At 41.4% G+C, this 15107-nt stretch overlaps 1 protein-coding gene across 6 annotated transcripts in view; it reads right to left on the bottom strand.

Annotated features, from left to right (window-relative positions):
• Positions 1–12547, bottom strand: part of TEAD1 (TEA domain transcription factor 1) — a 114817-nt gene extending 102270 nt beyond the window's left edge. For all 6 annotated transcript variants that reach the window (XM_072118883.1, XM_072118884.1, XM_072118886.1 and 3 more), the window contains exon 1: positions 12433–12547. The gene's annotated coding sequence lies outside the window, so the exon portion shown is untranslated. The remainder of the gene's footprint in view (positions 1–12432) is intronic.
• Positions 12548–15107: the final 2560 nt, after the last annotated feature.

Below are 15107 nucleotides of genomic sequence, written 5' to 3'. Positions count from 1 at the left end.
TTGTATTTGCAGCTTGGATATTATGTATCACATGCCGCATTGTGATGTCTTGTATCACAATCGTGTCTCGCAGCCATTCATGATGCAAGGCTAGGCAGGCATAGTCTGAAAACACATCAGCTTTGTTCCCTGGGAGAGATAACTGCATGGTTTATCTTAGATTAGTAAAATAAAGCGCTGGCAGGTGAAGCATAATAAACAAAGTCTTGCTCATTTATGGCACACATACAGAGTGTGTGCCTACACTATCATTACTCACAAACGCAATCTGTGGCCCAGGTCATTCTGTAAACATTGTAATAATACAACCAAACCAGATGGCACAAAAATACATTCGGTCAATTTTTTATTTTTTTTTACCCCCCCCCCCCCCCTTAAATGAAGAACGCACTAGACATCTACAGCTCTGTGCAAGACAGATATTTAGGCTTAGGACATACATAGACTATAAGGGGCCAACTAAATCCAACCTGACGTCAAGCACTGTGTTTTCCTTGGCTTTCATTGTGTGGTTTGGTGTGCCCATGTAGCTCCCCGGGCCAGAAGCACAATTCAATGTGACATAGTGGTACAACCACGCTCCTCAAGTCTCACAACAAGCCCTGTAGTTATGGCTTTCTAGACCAAGAGCTCACAATCTAATTTCATACAATTTTTCGACGTATGGTACGGAAAGTACAGGCAGTCCCCAGGTTACGTACAAGTTCTGGAGGTTTGTTCTTAAGTTGAATTTGTATGCAAGTCGGAACTGTATATTTTATTATTATAACTCCAGCCAAATTTTTTTTGGCCTCTGTGACAATTTTACAAATGTTGGATTGTCATAAGAACCAGGAGTAACAATAAAGCTTCATTACAGACACCTGTGATAACTGTTATAGCTGGTTATTGTAGGCCAAGACTAAAGTACAGTAAATTACCAACATCCAGAGGTCCGTTTGTAACTAGGGGTCGTCTAAGTCGGGTGTTCTTAAGTAGGGACCTTTCTGTACTGACAGATAATATAAAATAATATAAATATAAGTTAAGTTCCACATCATTCCTAGCCATGGTTATTTGAGATATGTAGGAACGATGTGGACCTTAACTTAGATTTAAGCCCAGGACCTCCGAGCCGCTGTCACAGATTGATGGGTGCTCATATAAATTTGCTGCATTTCTCAGTCCTGTGAGATGCTGAATGAAATTAAGTACAAGGTCAGAAGGCGGTAAGAGAACTCCAGCAGCCTGTACAGGAAAAAAAATGCCCCCAGGAGATGCAGAGACCTGAATGAGACATGGGATTCTTGTAAAACAGATGTCACAGTTATGGAAACTCGCAGGAGCTCATGCCCAGAAATGGTAAGTAGTTTAATACACGCATAAGAAAATGTAGGTTTCTCACTGGTAAGAAGGGGGCTGCCAGTGGAGAGGATGGAAATAAGAGTTCCCACTATTTGCTTTAGACAGAAGATGCAACATTGTATCCTTTTCATTCCTATCACTAACTTCTCACTATGTGACCTGCGAAGTTACTATATAAACAGAAACATGGATAGACTATGAGCTCTTGCACGCCTGGCCCGCACCCCTATTGATTCATAGGTCTATGGTTTTAATATATTTGAATATTTCCCCCATAATTTGTAAAACACTACAGAATATGATGGCACTATTTAAAGATTATTATGCCAGTAGGATGCCACACCACTAAAGCAACATAACAGTAATAATGTCTATGAATGACTGTCATGTAATGCCATTATTGTTAAGTAAAAATGAAGGCACCATTGCACATTTCAGGATCCCATTTTGCAATAAATCAGAGCACATCAGACTGATATCTGACCCTTCCTTGATTAGGAGTTGGCAGAAGGCAATAGGCATCGGCTTGATTGCTCTGATTCACCAATAAACATAACATAAAACATGAAGGGGACGCTGGATATGTCAAATTAATTTCAACTTGGACTGAATTTCCAGAGTCAATTGAATCCCATTGGGTCGGTAGCGTGCAGCATCATCTCTGGGTACACTAGAAATGAATCAAGCTGCATTTAGAAATTACACCCCGACACCACATCATCCGCAGCACTTTAGTATGAGTATTGCTTTGCAATAGAGCTCCTTTCATTTCTCCATACTAAATCTTTATAGAAATATTTATGTTCACAACCAAAAAACGATGTTTTATTAGAAAAAATCTGGAGGCTTTTCCAAGAAAACACAACATGGGGTTGTATCACTTCTATAACCTTTGTCGTCTGATGAACAGAGATAGAACCTGTTGCTTTTATGTTGCAGGAAAAACAAGAGAATGAAAATAAAATAAAGAATGTAACAATGCTGAAGTCTGATGCCGAATACTCCAAGGGATCTGCCAGTCCTTCCCACTTCACTTCCACCACTCCCATCTGATAAAGTTCAAATGCAATGACACATTGTAGCTCCAAAGAATGTAAGAAATGCTAAGAGATCACAGCAGATGTGACTGCTCCATTTTAGGAAACACTAATAAGATCAATAAGCCCAACCAATTCATTTGATGCCATATTCTACAGCAGAGTAACTAAGGTGAAGACAGAGAATAATTGAAACAGACAATGTATAGACTATACCTAATAGTGTCTTTATAGGTGGTGTGATAATAGCCTAAGGGTGGTGGCACACATGGCGTTCTAAACCCGTTTTTAAGCAGTCCGTAAAAAAAAACGCATCCATTTTATGACTGTTATTCTCCGCTTTCCAATTATTAAGGTAATTGGGAAAACCGGTCAAAAACGCATGCGTTTAATGGACTGCTTAAAAAATTGCCTAAAAATGGGTAGGAAACGCCAGGTATGCCACCACCCTAAGTGTGATGCCACACATCCCTTTTTAAGCATCCGTTTTTTACCGTTTACCATGTGTTTAGCTGCTGCGAAACCTTTTAAAAAAGATAAAAAATAGGTTTGAAGCAGCCAAACGCATGGCAACACATTTTTTTTACTGTTTACCAAGCATAAAACGGATTTGTTTTATAAACGCACGCATTTTTAAACACGACTGAAAACGCATGCTTAAAAACGGGCCAAAAACGCCACGCATGGCATCACCCTAAGGGCGCTTTCACGTTTACATATGTTTTTGCGCTGTTAACGAATGCGTTAACAAACACATTTGCTAACATATGCATTAACATCACACTTGCGTAGCGTAAAGGTTAACAGTAATGTAATTAGGCATATCACCTCTCCTCGGCTATTATAATGCCTTTCAAAACGCAATGTGTGAAAGCGACCTCAGGCTCCTTTCAGAGGTACGCTACCCATAACGTAGCCTACTTTAACGGGCAATACATCCGTTGAATGGTTGTATTATCCATACTATCGGTATAAAAATGGCTCCCTATGGAGAGGGGAGGCATGAGGAGCACTCTCCGGGTCCTAGCCCAGGCATAGCATACTGAAAGAAGCCTAATGCCAGACAGCAATGAAAGTCAACAAGTATCTAACTTCTGTATAGAACCATAGTAACCGCTGCATAGCATACTAAAGTACTACATACAAGCCTGTAAAATTGCTAGCCCCAGCCAAAAAAAAAAAAAAAAATCTATTTCCTGGAAAAAAGGCTAAAATCCTTTAAAAAAAAAAAACCTGGGGCAACATTCTGCGAATCCGATTTTAACAATGAAATAGTGAAGAAATAGCTGGAATTCCTATGTAAAATCTACACCAGCCGTGGATTTTCTAGACATACTTGAACTAGAGGCGTCATACACTCCGGCTCTCTGGCCGGTGACACAACAATCCAGCCTATCAGTAAGCTCATAATTATCCGATAAGTTATCAGCAGCGTATAGCGAGCATATGGCGACACGGTCACAGAAGCCTGTTGCTTGCCTAACAATAGAGAAGTGGAGCTGTCGGCCAAGGGCCCCTGTTGGGCAAACTGTCAGCAGCATTTTTGCAGGGCACTGGGGCGATGGAAAGCCTCTTGTATTTGCATTTTCTTTTTACAGGTGAAGAAAGAGCAACCAGATGTCCGCTTCAATTCAGGATTGAGACGTCCGCTATGGAAAATTTAACTCCTTGCTGAGCAGAGGGAAATGTGTCTTTGCACTAACCCCTAAAAGGGTAACAAGTATCTGCTGGCAGTGAGCGCACTCCCTCGTCTTCCTCTACCAATTCTCCTTCTACTTCCCCAGAAATACATGTCCTCCCCTCCTAGGAGCTTGCTTCTGACCAGAGGCCATGAACGGGTTACACCAGGCCTCTAACGCCCTTTGAGAAAATTTTGCCAGGCGGCAGCAGAACATCCAAAAAATACAGCACACAATTACAGCGATTGTCTAGCAAGACAGAACGTTTGAGTCACAATGTTAACAAGAGGCTGGCAGAAACCCCTCTGTTATCTGCAGCTCAGAGATTTATCAGCCATTTACTCTCTGCTTGCAGGGGAATCAGAAGAGGGAGCATCTTACATGGAAATCTGTCTAGAAAGTTTTTCTAAAAGTTTGGAGGAACTTTCCGCATAGGAATCTACTTCTAAAAGTAATTCTGTTTTAAAACTTTATCATTGGAAATAGTTCACAATAAGGTGCCAGAAATATTCTTGGGGTATAAGGAGACTATAAAAAAAAAAAAAAAAAAAAAAAAAAAAGCATGTTACAGGCAGTCCCCGAGTTAAGGACATCTGACTTACAGACTGCCCTCTCTAACCTCTGGTGAAGTCTCTGGATGCTATACTTTAGTCCCAGGCTGCAATGATCAGCTGTAAGGTGTCTAATTAAATTTCATTAATAATCTTTATACAGGGAGTCCATACGGGAAGTTACATGCAAGATATGTTCTTTAGGTGTGTTCTAAGTTGAACTGTATTTTTTAGAATTACAATTTGACCAGAGGTCACAGTGGGCTGAGAGGTTTGTCTGTAACTGGGAATTGTCTAAGTCAGGTGTCCGTAAAGGGGTACTCTCATTTCAGCAAATAACTTATTTTTTGCATGATTAAAAGTTAGTTTTCCAATATACTTTCTGTATCGATTTCTCACAGTTTTTACATCTCTGCTTGCAGTAATGCTCTAAAAAGCTTCCATGTTTCTTACCAGAAATCTGACCATGGTCACACAGGTGCACGGCTCATTAATATCGGAGAGTTAGGGTGAAGACACACATGCCGTTTTTGGGCCGTTTTTTACTAAGTGCGCTTTTAGATCGTTAAAAAAGCATGCGTTAAAAAACGCATCTGTTTTTTAAAAACGCATCCGTTTTTTGAATACGCATGCGTTTTTGTCCGTTTTTCATTGCGCAATTTCGGAAAAACAGACAAAAACGCATGCGTTTTTAAAAAACGGATGCGTTTTTTAACGCATGCGTTTTTAACGATCTGAAAACGCACTTAGTAAAAACGGCCCGTGTGTCTTCACCCTTAGGCTGCAAGTGGTTATTACACAAGTGGCGTTTCGAACCCGTTTTTAGGCAGTCCGCCAAAAACCGCATGCGTTTTTTGAAACGCATCCGGTTTTGACCAGTTTTAATTAAGATAATTGTTAAAACCTGTCAAAAACGGATGCGTTTTCAAAAAAAAGCATGCATTTTTTTAACAGACTACTAAAAACGGGCCAAAAAGCCATGCGTGACCGCTGCCTAAGCGGATCAGTGTGATCTGACGACGCGCTGTGTCATTAGATCCTGGTTACATTTCTGTCCACTGGAAGTAAACATAGAAGCTTTCTATAGAATGACAGCAAGCAGAGATCTAGAAAACAGAGTGGAATTGATACAGAAGGTATATTGGAAAATTGTATAACTTTTCATTGTACAAACAATACCATTTATTTGCCGAAATGGAAACACTCCTTTAAGTGCCTATATACTGTGTAGGTCCCATTTAGGACAGTGGATAGACTGTTTAATAAAACTATAGTGTAAAAAAGGTTTCAATAGTAGTTTCATACAAAATTTTGTGGTTGCAGCTTGTCAATGTAAATTTTTTAATGTGCATCTATCTTCTGATTCATCCACTCAAATATCATTCAGATGTGCTGGTTTTGACCGACAAGTCCTATATTTTATAGCGGAATCAGAGATGGTTCTGCTTGGAACATGGCCATTGAAAGGTAGATGGATATTTTGCATGCGGAAGGTCCGTGTTATAAACATAACAAAATCTAAGAATAGAGGTAGGTGAACATTGTTAAAATATATATAAAAAATTCATCATATCTGAGGTTTATTCTGTTCCCCACCACCAATAGCAGACAAAGACATATAGCTAAACACTCCAATATATGAACATACCGTATTTTTCGGACTATAAGGCACACCATCAATAAATGCCTGCTAAAAAATGCTAAAACGTCTAGGCTCATATATAAGGCGCACCAGATTATAAGGCGCACCTGATTATATGGATGAATAACCAGCAGGTGGCAGACCTGTGCACAGTTCAAGGCAGCTGTAAGCGCGGTTCATATATAAGGCGCACCGGCTTATAAGGCGTACTCGATTATATGGATGAATAACCAGCAGGTGGCAGACCTGTGCACAGTTCAAGGCAGCTGTTGTCTGTAAGTACGGTTCATATATAAGGCGCACCTTTGATTTCTGAGAAAATCAAAGGATTTTTTGTGCGCATTATAGTCCGAAAAATACGGTACATGTTATAGTAAAGGATATATTAGTACTAAATGAAAGGGTCATCGTGAAGGTCACTCCTAGGGGTTAAGCAGGATACCAGATCAGATTTAATTAGCAACTCGGCACTCAGGTTCAATGCAAATGTGATGATTATTTTATTCGAAAATTGTAAAAACCACAGTAAATTATGTGACGTTTCGATTATCGCAGTGACCTTCTTCAGACACTGATAGTAGAGCCCAGAAGTGGAGCGAGAGCCATGTACATCAATACACAGAGACTGCAGGAGAGAGTCCGCATGAATATGCACCCAGATAATGCTGTGTACTGCATTGTGGGTAGATAAACAAACAGTGCCTGGTCATGAAAGGGTTCACAAATTTAAGCTGTCCTGTCAGAGTTTGGCTCTGCACAATGAGCGTGCCTGCTTGCCTAAGGGGGGGTGTGCATGCTTCAAAACACCTGGTCTTTTTTTTTTTTTTATTCCTGAAGCCTCCAAGTGCCGGCACAAATCAGGTCATTTTATGCTCCCATCTCCCTTCAGAAAAAACCCTGCCCCTCTGTACAGGACTTGTGTCATTGTTGCAACAAATGTATACAAAATAACTGTCAAAAAAAAAAAAAAAAGTGTTCCGCATTAGACATCTCCACATTAATTACATTGCCTTGTGCCTCACAGTCTTGGAACTGACAACACGGAAATGACAGCATTATTTCAGCAATTAGAGCCTGAATCATTAATAAACAAGAGCTTTCCCAATTTAGTTGAAAAGGCGGCCTGAAAGACAGCCAAGCCATGAGCACAGGCCATCAACTGGACTTTTAGCAGTCTGGAGAAAAACATGCAAGTTTTTTTTCTTCTTCTTCCATCATCAATATCCATAAACGGATGATGAAAAACAACGGGAGACGAGACATTTGGTATTAATAAGCTTTGGATTACTCACCATCATACACATTCAAGTTTCTGCATAAGAAAGGAGGCAGTAATCACAGCAAGATAGTTCCTGCAGATCTGATAGCCATTAAAGGGAATCTACCACCAGGATGAAAGACTGTATGCAAATGAGCCTGAGTGGCTCCAGGCTCCATTAACACTAGTGATGGAGCGTGGAGCCCCTCGGGCTCATTTGCATACAGCCCTTCATCCTGGTGGTAGATGCCCTTTAACCTCGGAGATCTACGGTATCGCCAGGGTAGCGGAGATTGAAACAATTGTCAGTCACATGCTGCGGGGAAAACCTGCAGCGCAAAGTGACATGCTGCGGGTGAGAATTGAACATGTACTGTCAGTTTTTAGGGGGCATTCACACGTGGTGTTAGAGCATGTGTTTTGTTGATTATGTTAAGGTATACATTAATAATTGTTAACTCATTTGCTTTGTAAACGCAATGTTAACAGCAATGTAATTAGACAAATCTCCTCTTCTCGCGGTTGTATTGCGTTTCATAACACATGGGTTAACGCCACTTATGAATGCACCCTTAGAGCGGACGGCACTGGGCTTCACCCAACAGGGCAAAAGATTAATGGATTAGTGCCCAGTGACCATCTTAATGAAAGAAAATATGATGCAGACTGAGGTTGCGCTCACACCTTTCCGTTTTACGTAAGCGCCTTCAAACAGCCAAAGAGGAGATTTGCATAATTACATTGTCATCACCATCGCATTTACAAAACATGTTTACGCAATGTTAACACTTTGTTAACATGTTAAAACTGCGTTTGGTAAACGCAATGTTGAAACATCAATGTAATAAGGCAATTCTCTTCAGCTGTTTGAAAATGCATGCATTACGCACACAAACGCAACGTGTGAACACAACCCGAGGCGGATTTTGACCAGGTTCATGTGCAGGTTGCCCGCCAAGTATTTTTCGATGCAATTTTCGAAATGCAAACGCTAAACATTCATAGGGGTGTCAGCAGAGACACGGTTATGTGGGCAACAGCAAAAAGATTTTTTAAAAAATCATGTACATTGTGCCCTCATATTAAAACTAAAAACTGTGCGCACTATTGCCCGGTTTTCCGATACAGTTTTTAGTGTTGACACACGTTTATGCAAGACATTTCCCCAAAATCAAGCACAATATTCCTTGTCTGTTCATTTGTTTGTTAAAAAAAAAAAAAATTAAAATTGTTTAAAAATCAAATGCATTATTCTGATTCGGCTTACACCAGATTTTGACCCTATACATTTAGTGGAATAATCCGCAATCTGATGCTACTTGTAAAGTAAACTGCATCTAATATAGTGTAACTTTCCATATACACCAAAATGTGACCGTGTTGCCTCGCCGCATACTCATTGGGTTAATATTGGAAGTTTAATCTTAGGAAACAAATGGACAGAGCCTTGGTATAGACGCAAGTGCTGTGCAGCCTCTCGGTTTTTCGCCCATTGTGAAAAGTACACTCCAAGCTTCTTCAATGCTTTTACACATTCCATTTAGAAGCCGACGAGCCGGTCAATACATGTAGCCAGCAAAATAATGGAGGGGGAAGAAATAAGTGAAAATCAGCCTGTATCAGAAAATTCTGAAAAAAAAAAAACGCAGCTATTGTTTTTGTTTCTTTTAATAACCACTTAACCTAAGACATGCTGCCACATTCTAATACGGATACCATGCCCGTGTCCCATCCGCAACCGTATTATAATACAGGCAGTCCCCGACTTATGAACACCCGACCCCTAGATGTTGGTAATTTACTGTACTTTAGTCCTAGGCTACAATAAACAGCTATAACAATTCTCAAAGGTGTCTAAAATTAAGATTTATTGTTACTCCTGGTTCTTATGACGATCCAAAAGTTTTAAATTCCATTTGTCACCGAAAACCAAAAAAAATAAAAAAATTTTGGCTTGGGCTACAATTATAAAATATACAGTTCCGACTTGCATACAAATTCAACTTAAGAAAAAAAAAAAAAAACCTACAGAACCTATCTTGTACGTAACCCGGGGGCTGCTTTTATCTATTAAAATGAAAGCAAAAAAACTATTGTCTGGATGATAAATTACTGCTATTTCTTTCAGGAGGAAAAAAAATGTGCCTTAAACATCTCAGCAATGATCTAAATTGTAATAAAACTAAATTGATCTAAAATGATCTAAAATTCTAATAAAACCATACATACTCGAGTATAAGCCTAGTTTTTCCAGCACAAAAAAAAAAATGTGCTGAAACCCCAAACTCTGCTTGTACTCGAATAAAAAAAAAAAAATATATATATATATATAGTTTTTACCAGATTTTTGTGGTAAAATTATTGGCCTCGGCTTATACTCGAGTGTATACGGTACCTATACAAAATAAAATCAGTTTCAAAATATAAAGGACAAAATCATATAAGCTAAGTCTAAAGTGGCCCATGTCATACTAAAAGGGAATGTAATAACAACAAAATAAATTATAAAAAAAAAAAAAAAAATACATTTCTCAAACATACAACTCATAAAAAATACAAATGAATATACAAGATCTCTTAATGGAAAAGCAACAACTTTCGCCACGGCTCGTCAGTAGAAGCAGGTTTCTGTACAAAGGTTTAACCAGCCCCTCAGGCTCTGCGCTTATGGGATTTACAGTGCATTATTTCATCATTAAAATAGCTTCCAGTCTCTCCCGGGAAACGTATGCAGCAGACACATCTAAATAGAAGTTCTCCATCCCTAAATACATTCCACACAGCCATAATTAATGGTATCTAGGAGATTAAAAAACACGCTCACGAGCCGTTCTACAAAACCGAAAACCCTCAGCACAAGGCAACGTGTCCTATGCAAACCGTGACCATTGCAGAAGACATGACAAAAATGATAAAGTTTGTAAAAACCGTACAATGTAGGCAGAACCGAAAGATTTGTAACGTCACAGATCCAGAAACCCTCAAGAGTATCCAGAGGAGGAGAAGGAGGAGGGAGCCAAGTTTTTTTTTTTTTTTTTTTTTTTTTTTCCGGTGTCGCCGCCCATTTCTTTTCAATTTTAAAAATTACATGGGCCCCGCATGGAACAAGTAGGAACATGTGGAAAGCCGTCAGCTGCGGCCCCCCCCCTGAGAATGTCAGCGCCCACCTGCAGGAGCCAGAAGCTCTTCACATGCCCCTGATCCCTACACCGAATTACCCTCTTGTCACATCACAAGACTCAAAACCAAGCGGGAAGGATTTTAACCCTTAGGAAGCTCACACACATTACAAGCAAATAAAAGCACAAAAAAAAAAAACCTGGCCTGTCCCTACTCATAATCTAAAGTACGGACGTGTTCACATTTCCACTAAAAGTCTCCATCACAGAATATTATTAAAAAAAAAAATAAAAAAAACACCCCAGGACTAACTATAGCACAGAATGCAGAACTATCTCCTGCGGTGTAAATCAATAGATATTGTGATATGAACCCAAAGGTTCCCGTTGTATATAAATGGGGTACAACATTACAATGTATTTTATGGAGTCCTTTTCTGGCTCATTGATTATTTTGCTTCTGCAGATGTGAATTCACACAAAGACTAGAATTGGGGCCCTGAGATGTAGAGAAGAGACTCTACAAAGTGATTGAAATCTAAAATATTCTTCTTTTTCAACTTATTTTTTTGCGCTTGTATGTTTATACACCTTACACACCTGTTGAGTTTGTGTATGTGATATCAAGTATGTACGTACGTATGCATGCATGCATACAGACATATATATACATACATACATACATGTACAGGCGGTCCCCTACTTAAGGACACCCGACTTACAGGCGACCCCTAGTTAAAGACGGACCCCTCTGCCCCCTGTGACCTCTGGTGAAGTCTCTGGATGTTACTATAGTCCCAGGCTGCAATGAACAGCTGTAAAGTGTCTGTAATGAAGCTTTATTCATAATCCTCTGTCCCATTACAGCAAAAAAATTTGAAACTCCAATTATCACTGGAGCAAAAAAAAAATGTGTCTAGAAATACAATGATTAAAAAATACAGTTTTGACTTCCATACAAATTCAACTTAAGAACAAACCTATGGACCCTACCTTGTATGTAACCCGGGGACTGCCAGTATATATTATTACACAGACCTAAAGTTAACATATTAAATTACAAATCAGCTAAATCTGTTTTTACATAGGGATTACTAATAGAAAAATATATATAATAAAAGATATTTATATACAATAATTACACATACCAACACAGTGAGTAGTCTCATTTCTATGCACACTACTGAAGCAAAACAGTAGCAAAATATCATTAAAAAAATAATAATAATAATAATAAAAAATTATAATATACAAACATACATATACTGTATACATATATACACCTACATGTTGTGTACATGTATACGCTATACACTGCACAGACGAGTATATTTCCTCTGCACGGTAAATGTCTAGGAGTAAAGTCAAGGTCGATTCAGAGTGACAGAAAATTATTATTATTTTTTATTTTTCTTAACTTAGACTAACTTTATCTACCAACCTCACGCTCTCCCAAGAGCTTGCACTCTAAGGTATAAGGACAGCATGAAATCCATATTATTATTATTTTTTAATTCTTTCTGGGATTTTCATTTCTGCGGCCTGCCTGTCCTTCCCCCCCCCCCCCCCTGTAGGAGTGTGCTTAAGTGGGTACATGACTGCAGAATATGTTTGCACTTCACAAATAAAAGGACAGATGATCACACACATCACCAAGGCAGCAGCAGCAGCAGCCTGGGCTCAGATCTGCACCTCTACAACACAGGCAGCAGCGCCAGGGAGCAACAGGAGAGGGGAGAGGAGGAGGAGGAGGGATGGAGGAGGAGGAGGGATGGAGGAGGAGGGGGGGTGCATTTTCCTACCAGAAGGGAAGTTTGCAGGGAGGAATCCTGTCGGATTTGCTTGGAGCTTTCTCCGCTCTTCTCTGGGATTCCGCTGACTCCAGACACTTTTTGTCACTTGAACTTGGAGGGAGAAGAGAAGAGAAGCCCTGGAAGAAAAGGAGGGAGAGAAAAAAACTGATTTGACCATCACGTCTTTCTATGCAAGGAGCGGACATGACTAGGAGTGGGGGGGGGGGGGGATGTCTGCTGCGGGATCGGGATGAGAGAAAGAAGAGGAGGAGGAGGGGGGGGGGCTGGTTTCCCTTTCCCAGGCGTTGTTTTTTTTTTTGCAAAAAAAATTCTTCTTTCTTCTGGAAAAATGTGAAAAATTCCCCATATTCCCTCGTCAGCTGCACAGAATGAGTAAGACATCTCCACAACTCCATTGTCATCATGTTATCCGCTCCCTTCCCCCCGCTGCTCTAAACTGTACCCCAACACTTCACAATTCAAAAAAATTTTATTTTTATTCTCACCCTCCCTCACAACAAGCACACCAACATTATAACTTGTCACCCTAACTAGGAGCGTCCCCCCCCCCCCAAATCAACGCTCCAAATCCCGACACTAAAACGTTTAGCCAACTATTTAGAAAAAGACACCCCCACATTATAAAACTATAATTAGTGCGATCGAAATCTTCCAATTCTTAGGCCACCCCTAAATTAGGACAAATCCTCTCCTCCCAATATTCTAACTTTACAAATATATTCACCCCCAAATCAGTGTGAAGAATAAAAAAAATCCTTACGATGTCTGCAAACTCTTCAATCACCTGACCCCCAAAATGATCAACTACAATTTTGCTGCGAATAGGTGTGTACCCCAAAATCAATGGCACTGAAAAGCATCTAAATCTCCTCCTGCGCCTCCAAACTTCTTAATAAGGACGCACAAAAATGATAAACTGCCATAGTCGCCCTTACTAGGAGCGTACCCCAAAATCTGCACTACTGTCAACTCTCCTAACCCCTCAAAAACTTTAATCAGGTCACCCTAAAATAAATAAACTACACAGATAGTTACTCTGATTAGGAGCGTCCCCCCCCCCCCCCCAATATCAGCGCTACGGCCAATTCTTTACTCAGGTCACCCCCAAAACATTATACAATTATAACTTTACACTTGTAGTGTACCCCAACTTCAGTGCTATCCTAGGCACCCCAAGATCTTAACTCTTTAACATTAGGTCTAAGTCTCTGCCCTTTTCCCAAAATTGCATCTTTGGTAAAGTCTCCGGCCTACACCCCCATAAAAGTACTCAGCAAGTACAGTGCACCCCAAAAAGTGCAGAGTTTTACACAGAGCCCCCCCAGATGATAGTGTGTGGAGGGCCTCCTGAGGCACATGCACCCCTGGCCGGCCCACCCCCTCCTCCTGCTGCTGCTGACAGACTCCCTGTAGACAGCCCCCCCTCTCCCCTCACACACACAACTTACCCCGGCGGGCGGGCGGGCGGCTGAGGACACCCCACAAAGCTGAGCAGCAGTAACTTCTCCCACTCTGCCTATTGTCCGCGGAGCTGCTGGCGGGGCGGGGGGGGGGCACCCCGGGGAGGGCCGGACACGGAGCGGGGGAGCGGGCAGTCGGCGCGAGCGATGCGAGGAATGCTCGGAATGAGGACAGGAATGAAATGAACGTCAGGACCGAACCAGCGGAGGAGGCGTGACCCGGGTGACGTCATGCTCCGCCTCCCCACCGCCCCGGGGGCCGTGCCCTGACGTCACGGGGAAGTCCGAGGTGGGCGGGAAAACTGTAATGGGAGGGGTAAAAAAAAAAAATAAATCCTGTCAGCGCGCAGCCCCGCGCACCCGCCGGCGCCGCCCCCTCTTTCCCGCCCTCGGGCGCGTCACGTGACAGAAGGGGATTGAGCGGGAGAGAGAGATATTGGAGCAACTGTTTGTGAGGAGACAGTATGGCCGCTGGTGTCATGCATCTCTCTCTGCTCACTGACGTCTGTCTATCCCGATGTATTGACAGCAATAAATAAATACACACACACACAGATTTCTAATAAACTACTGCCCCTCTGATCACAATGGAAATGTGCATTTGGAAGTGAAACCATACACTGACTAAAAGTCATACATAAGCATTTGGCTGTGTTCACACGTGGCGTTTCATAAAGCAATTCAAAAGCTGAGGAGAGTAGAATTGCCTAATTACACGATGTGTTAACAACATTAACCAATGTTAACGCATGTGTGAACATTGCATGTTAGGCCCTATCCTATGGAGTTTAGCATTGAAGTCAAGCTCACCTCACCTCAGGATGAAGGAGATCTGGTTAGTGATGTGTCTGGATGTAGGTCCATCAATTCTGAAGAGAGGAAAGCTTGACTTCAGTGTTAAAGGGGTTAAAAAAATAAAGATGTACTTACCCTCAGACGACCTTCGGATGTCCCGCGCTGCTGTCGCTCCAGACAGCGAGTCATATAAACAAACACGGCCGCGGGAGCAGCGCTGGATTCAGCTTCCGTCTGGACCCGGCAACCATCCGTCCCGCATATACGATGCTGAGAATAAGGACGGGTGGTCATGGCTGGCCACAGCCGGAAGCCGAGTCCAGGGCTGCTCCCGTGGCCATGTTTGTTTACATGGCGCGAACCGAAGCAACAGCAACACCCGGAGGGCACCAGAAGGGAAGTACATCT

This window comes from Engystomops pustulosus, chromosome 7, assembly GCF_040894005.1.
Source record: "Engystomops pustulosus chromosome 7, aEngPut4.maternal, whole genome shotgun sequence".
Taxonomy (NCBI): Eukaryota; Metazoa; Chordata; class Amphibia; order Anura; family Leptodactylidae; genus Engystomops; species Engystomops pustulosus.
Note: the sequence above shows the minus strand (reverse complement) of the source record. Positions and strands in the feature narration are given on the sequence as shown.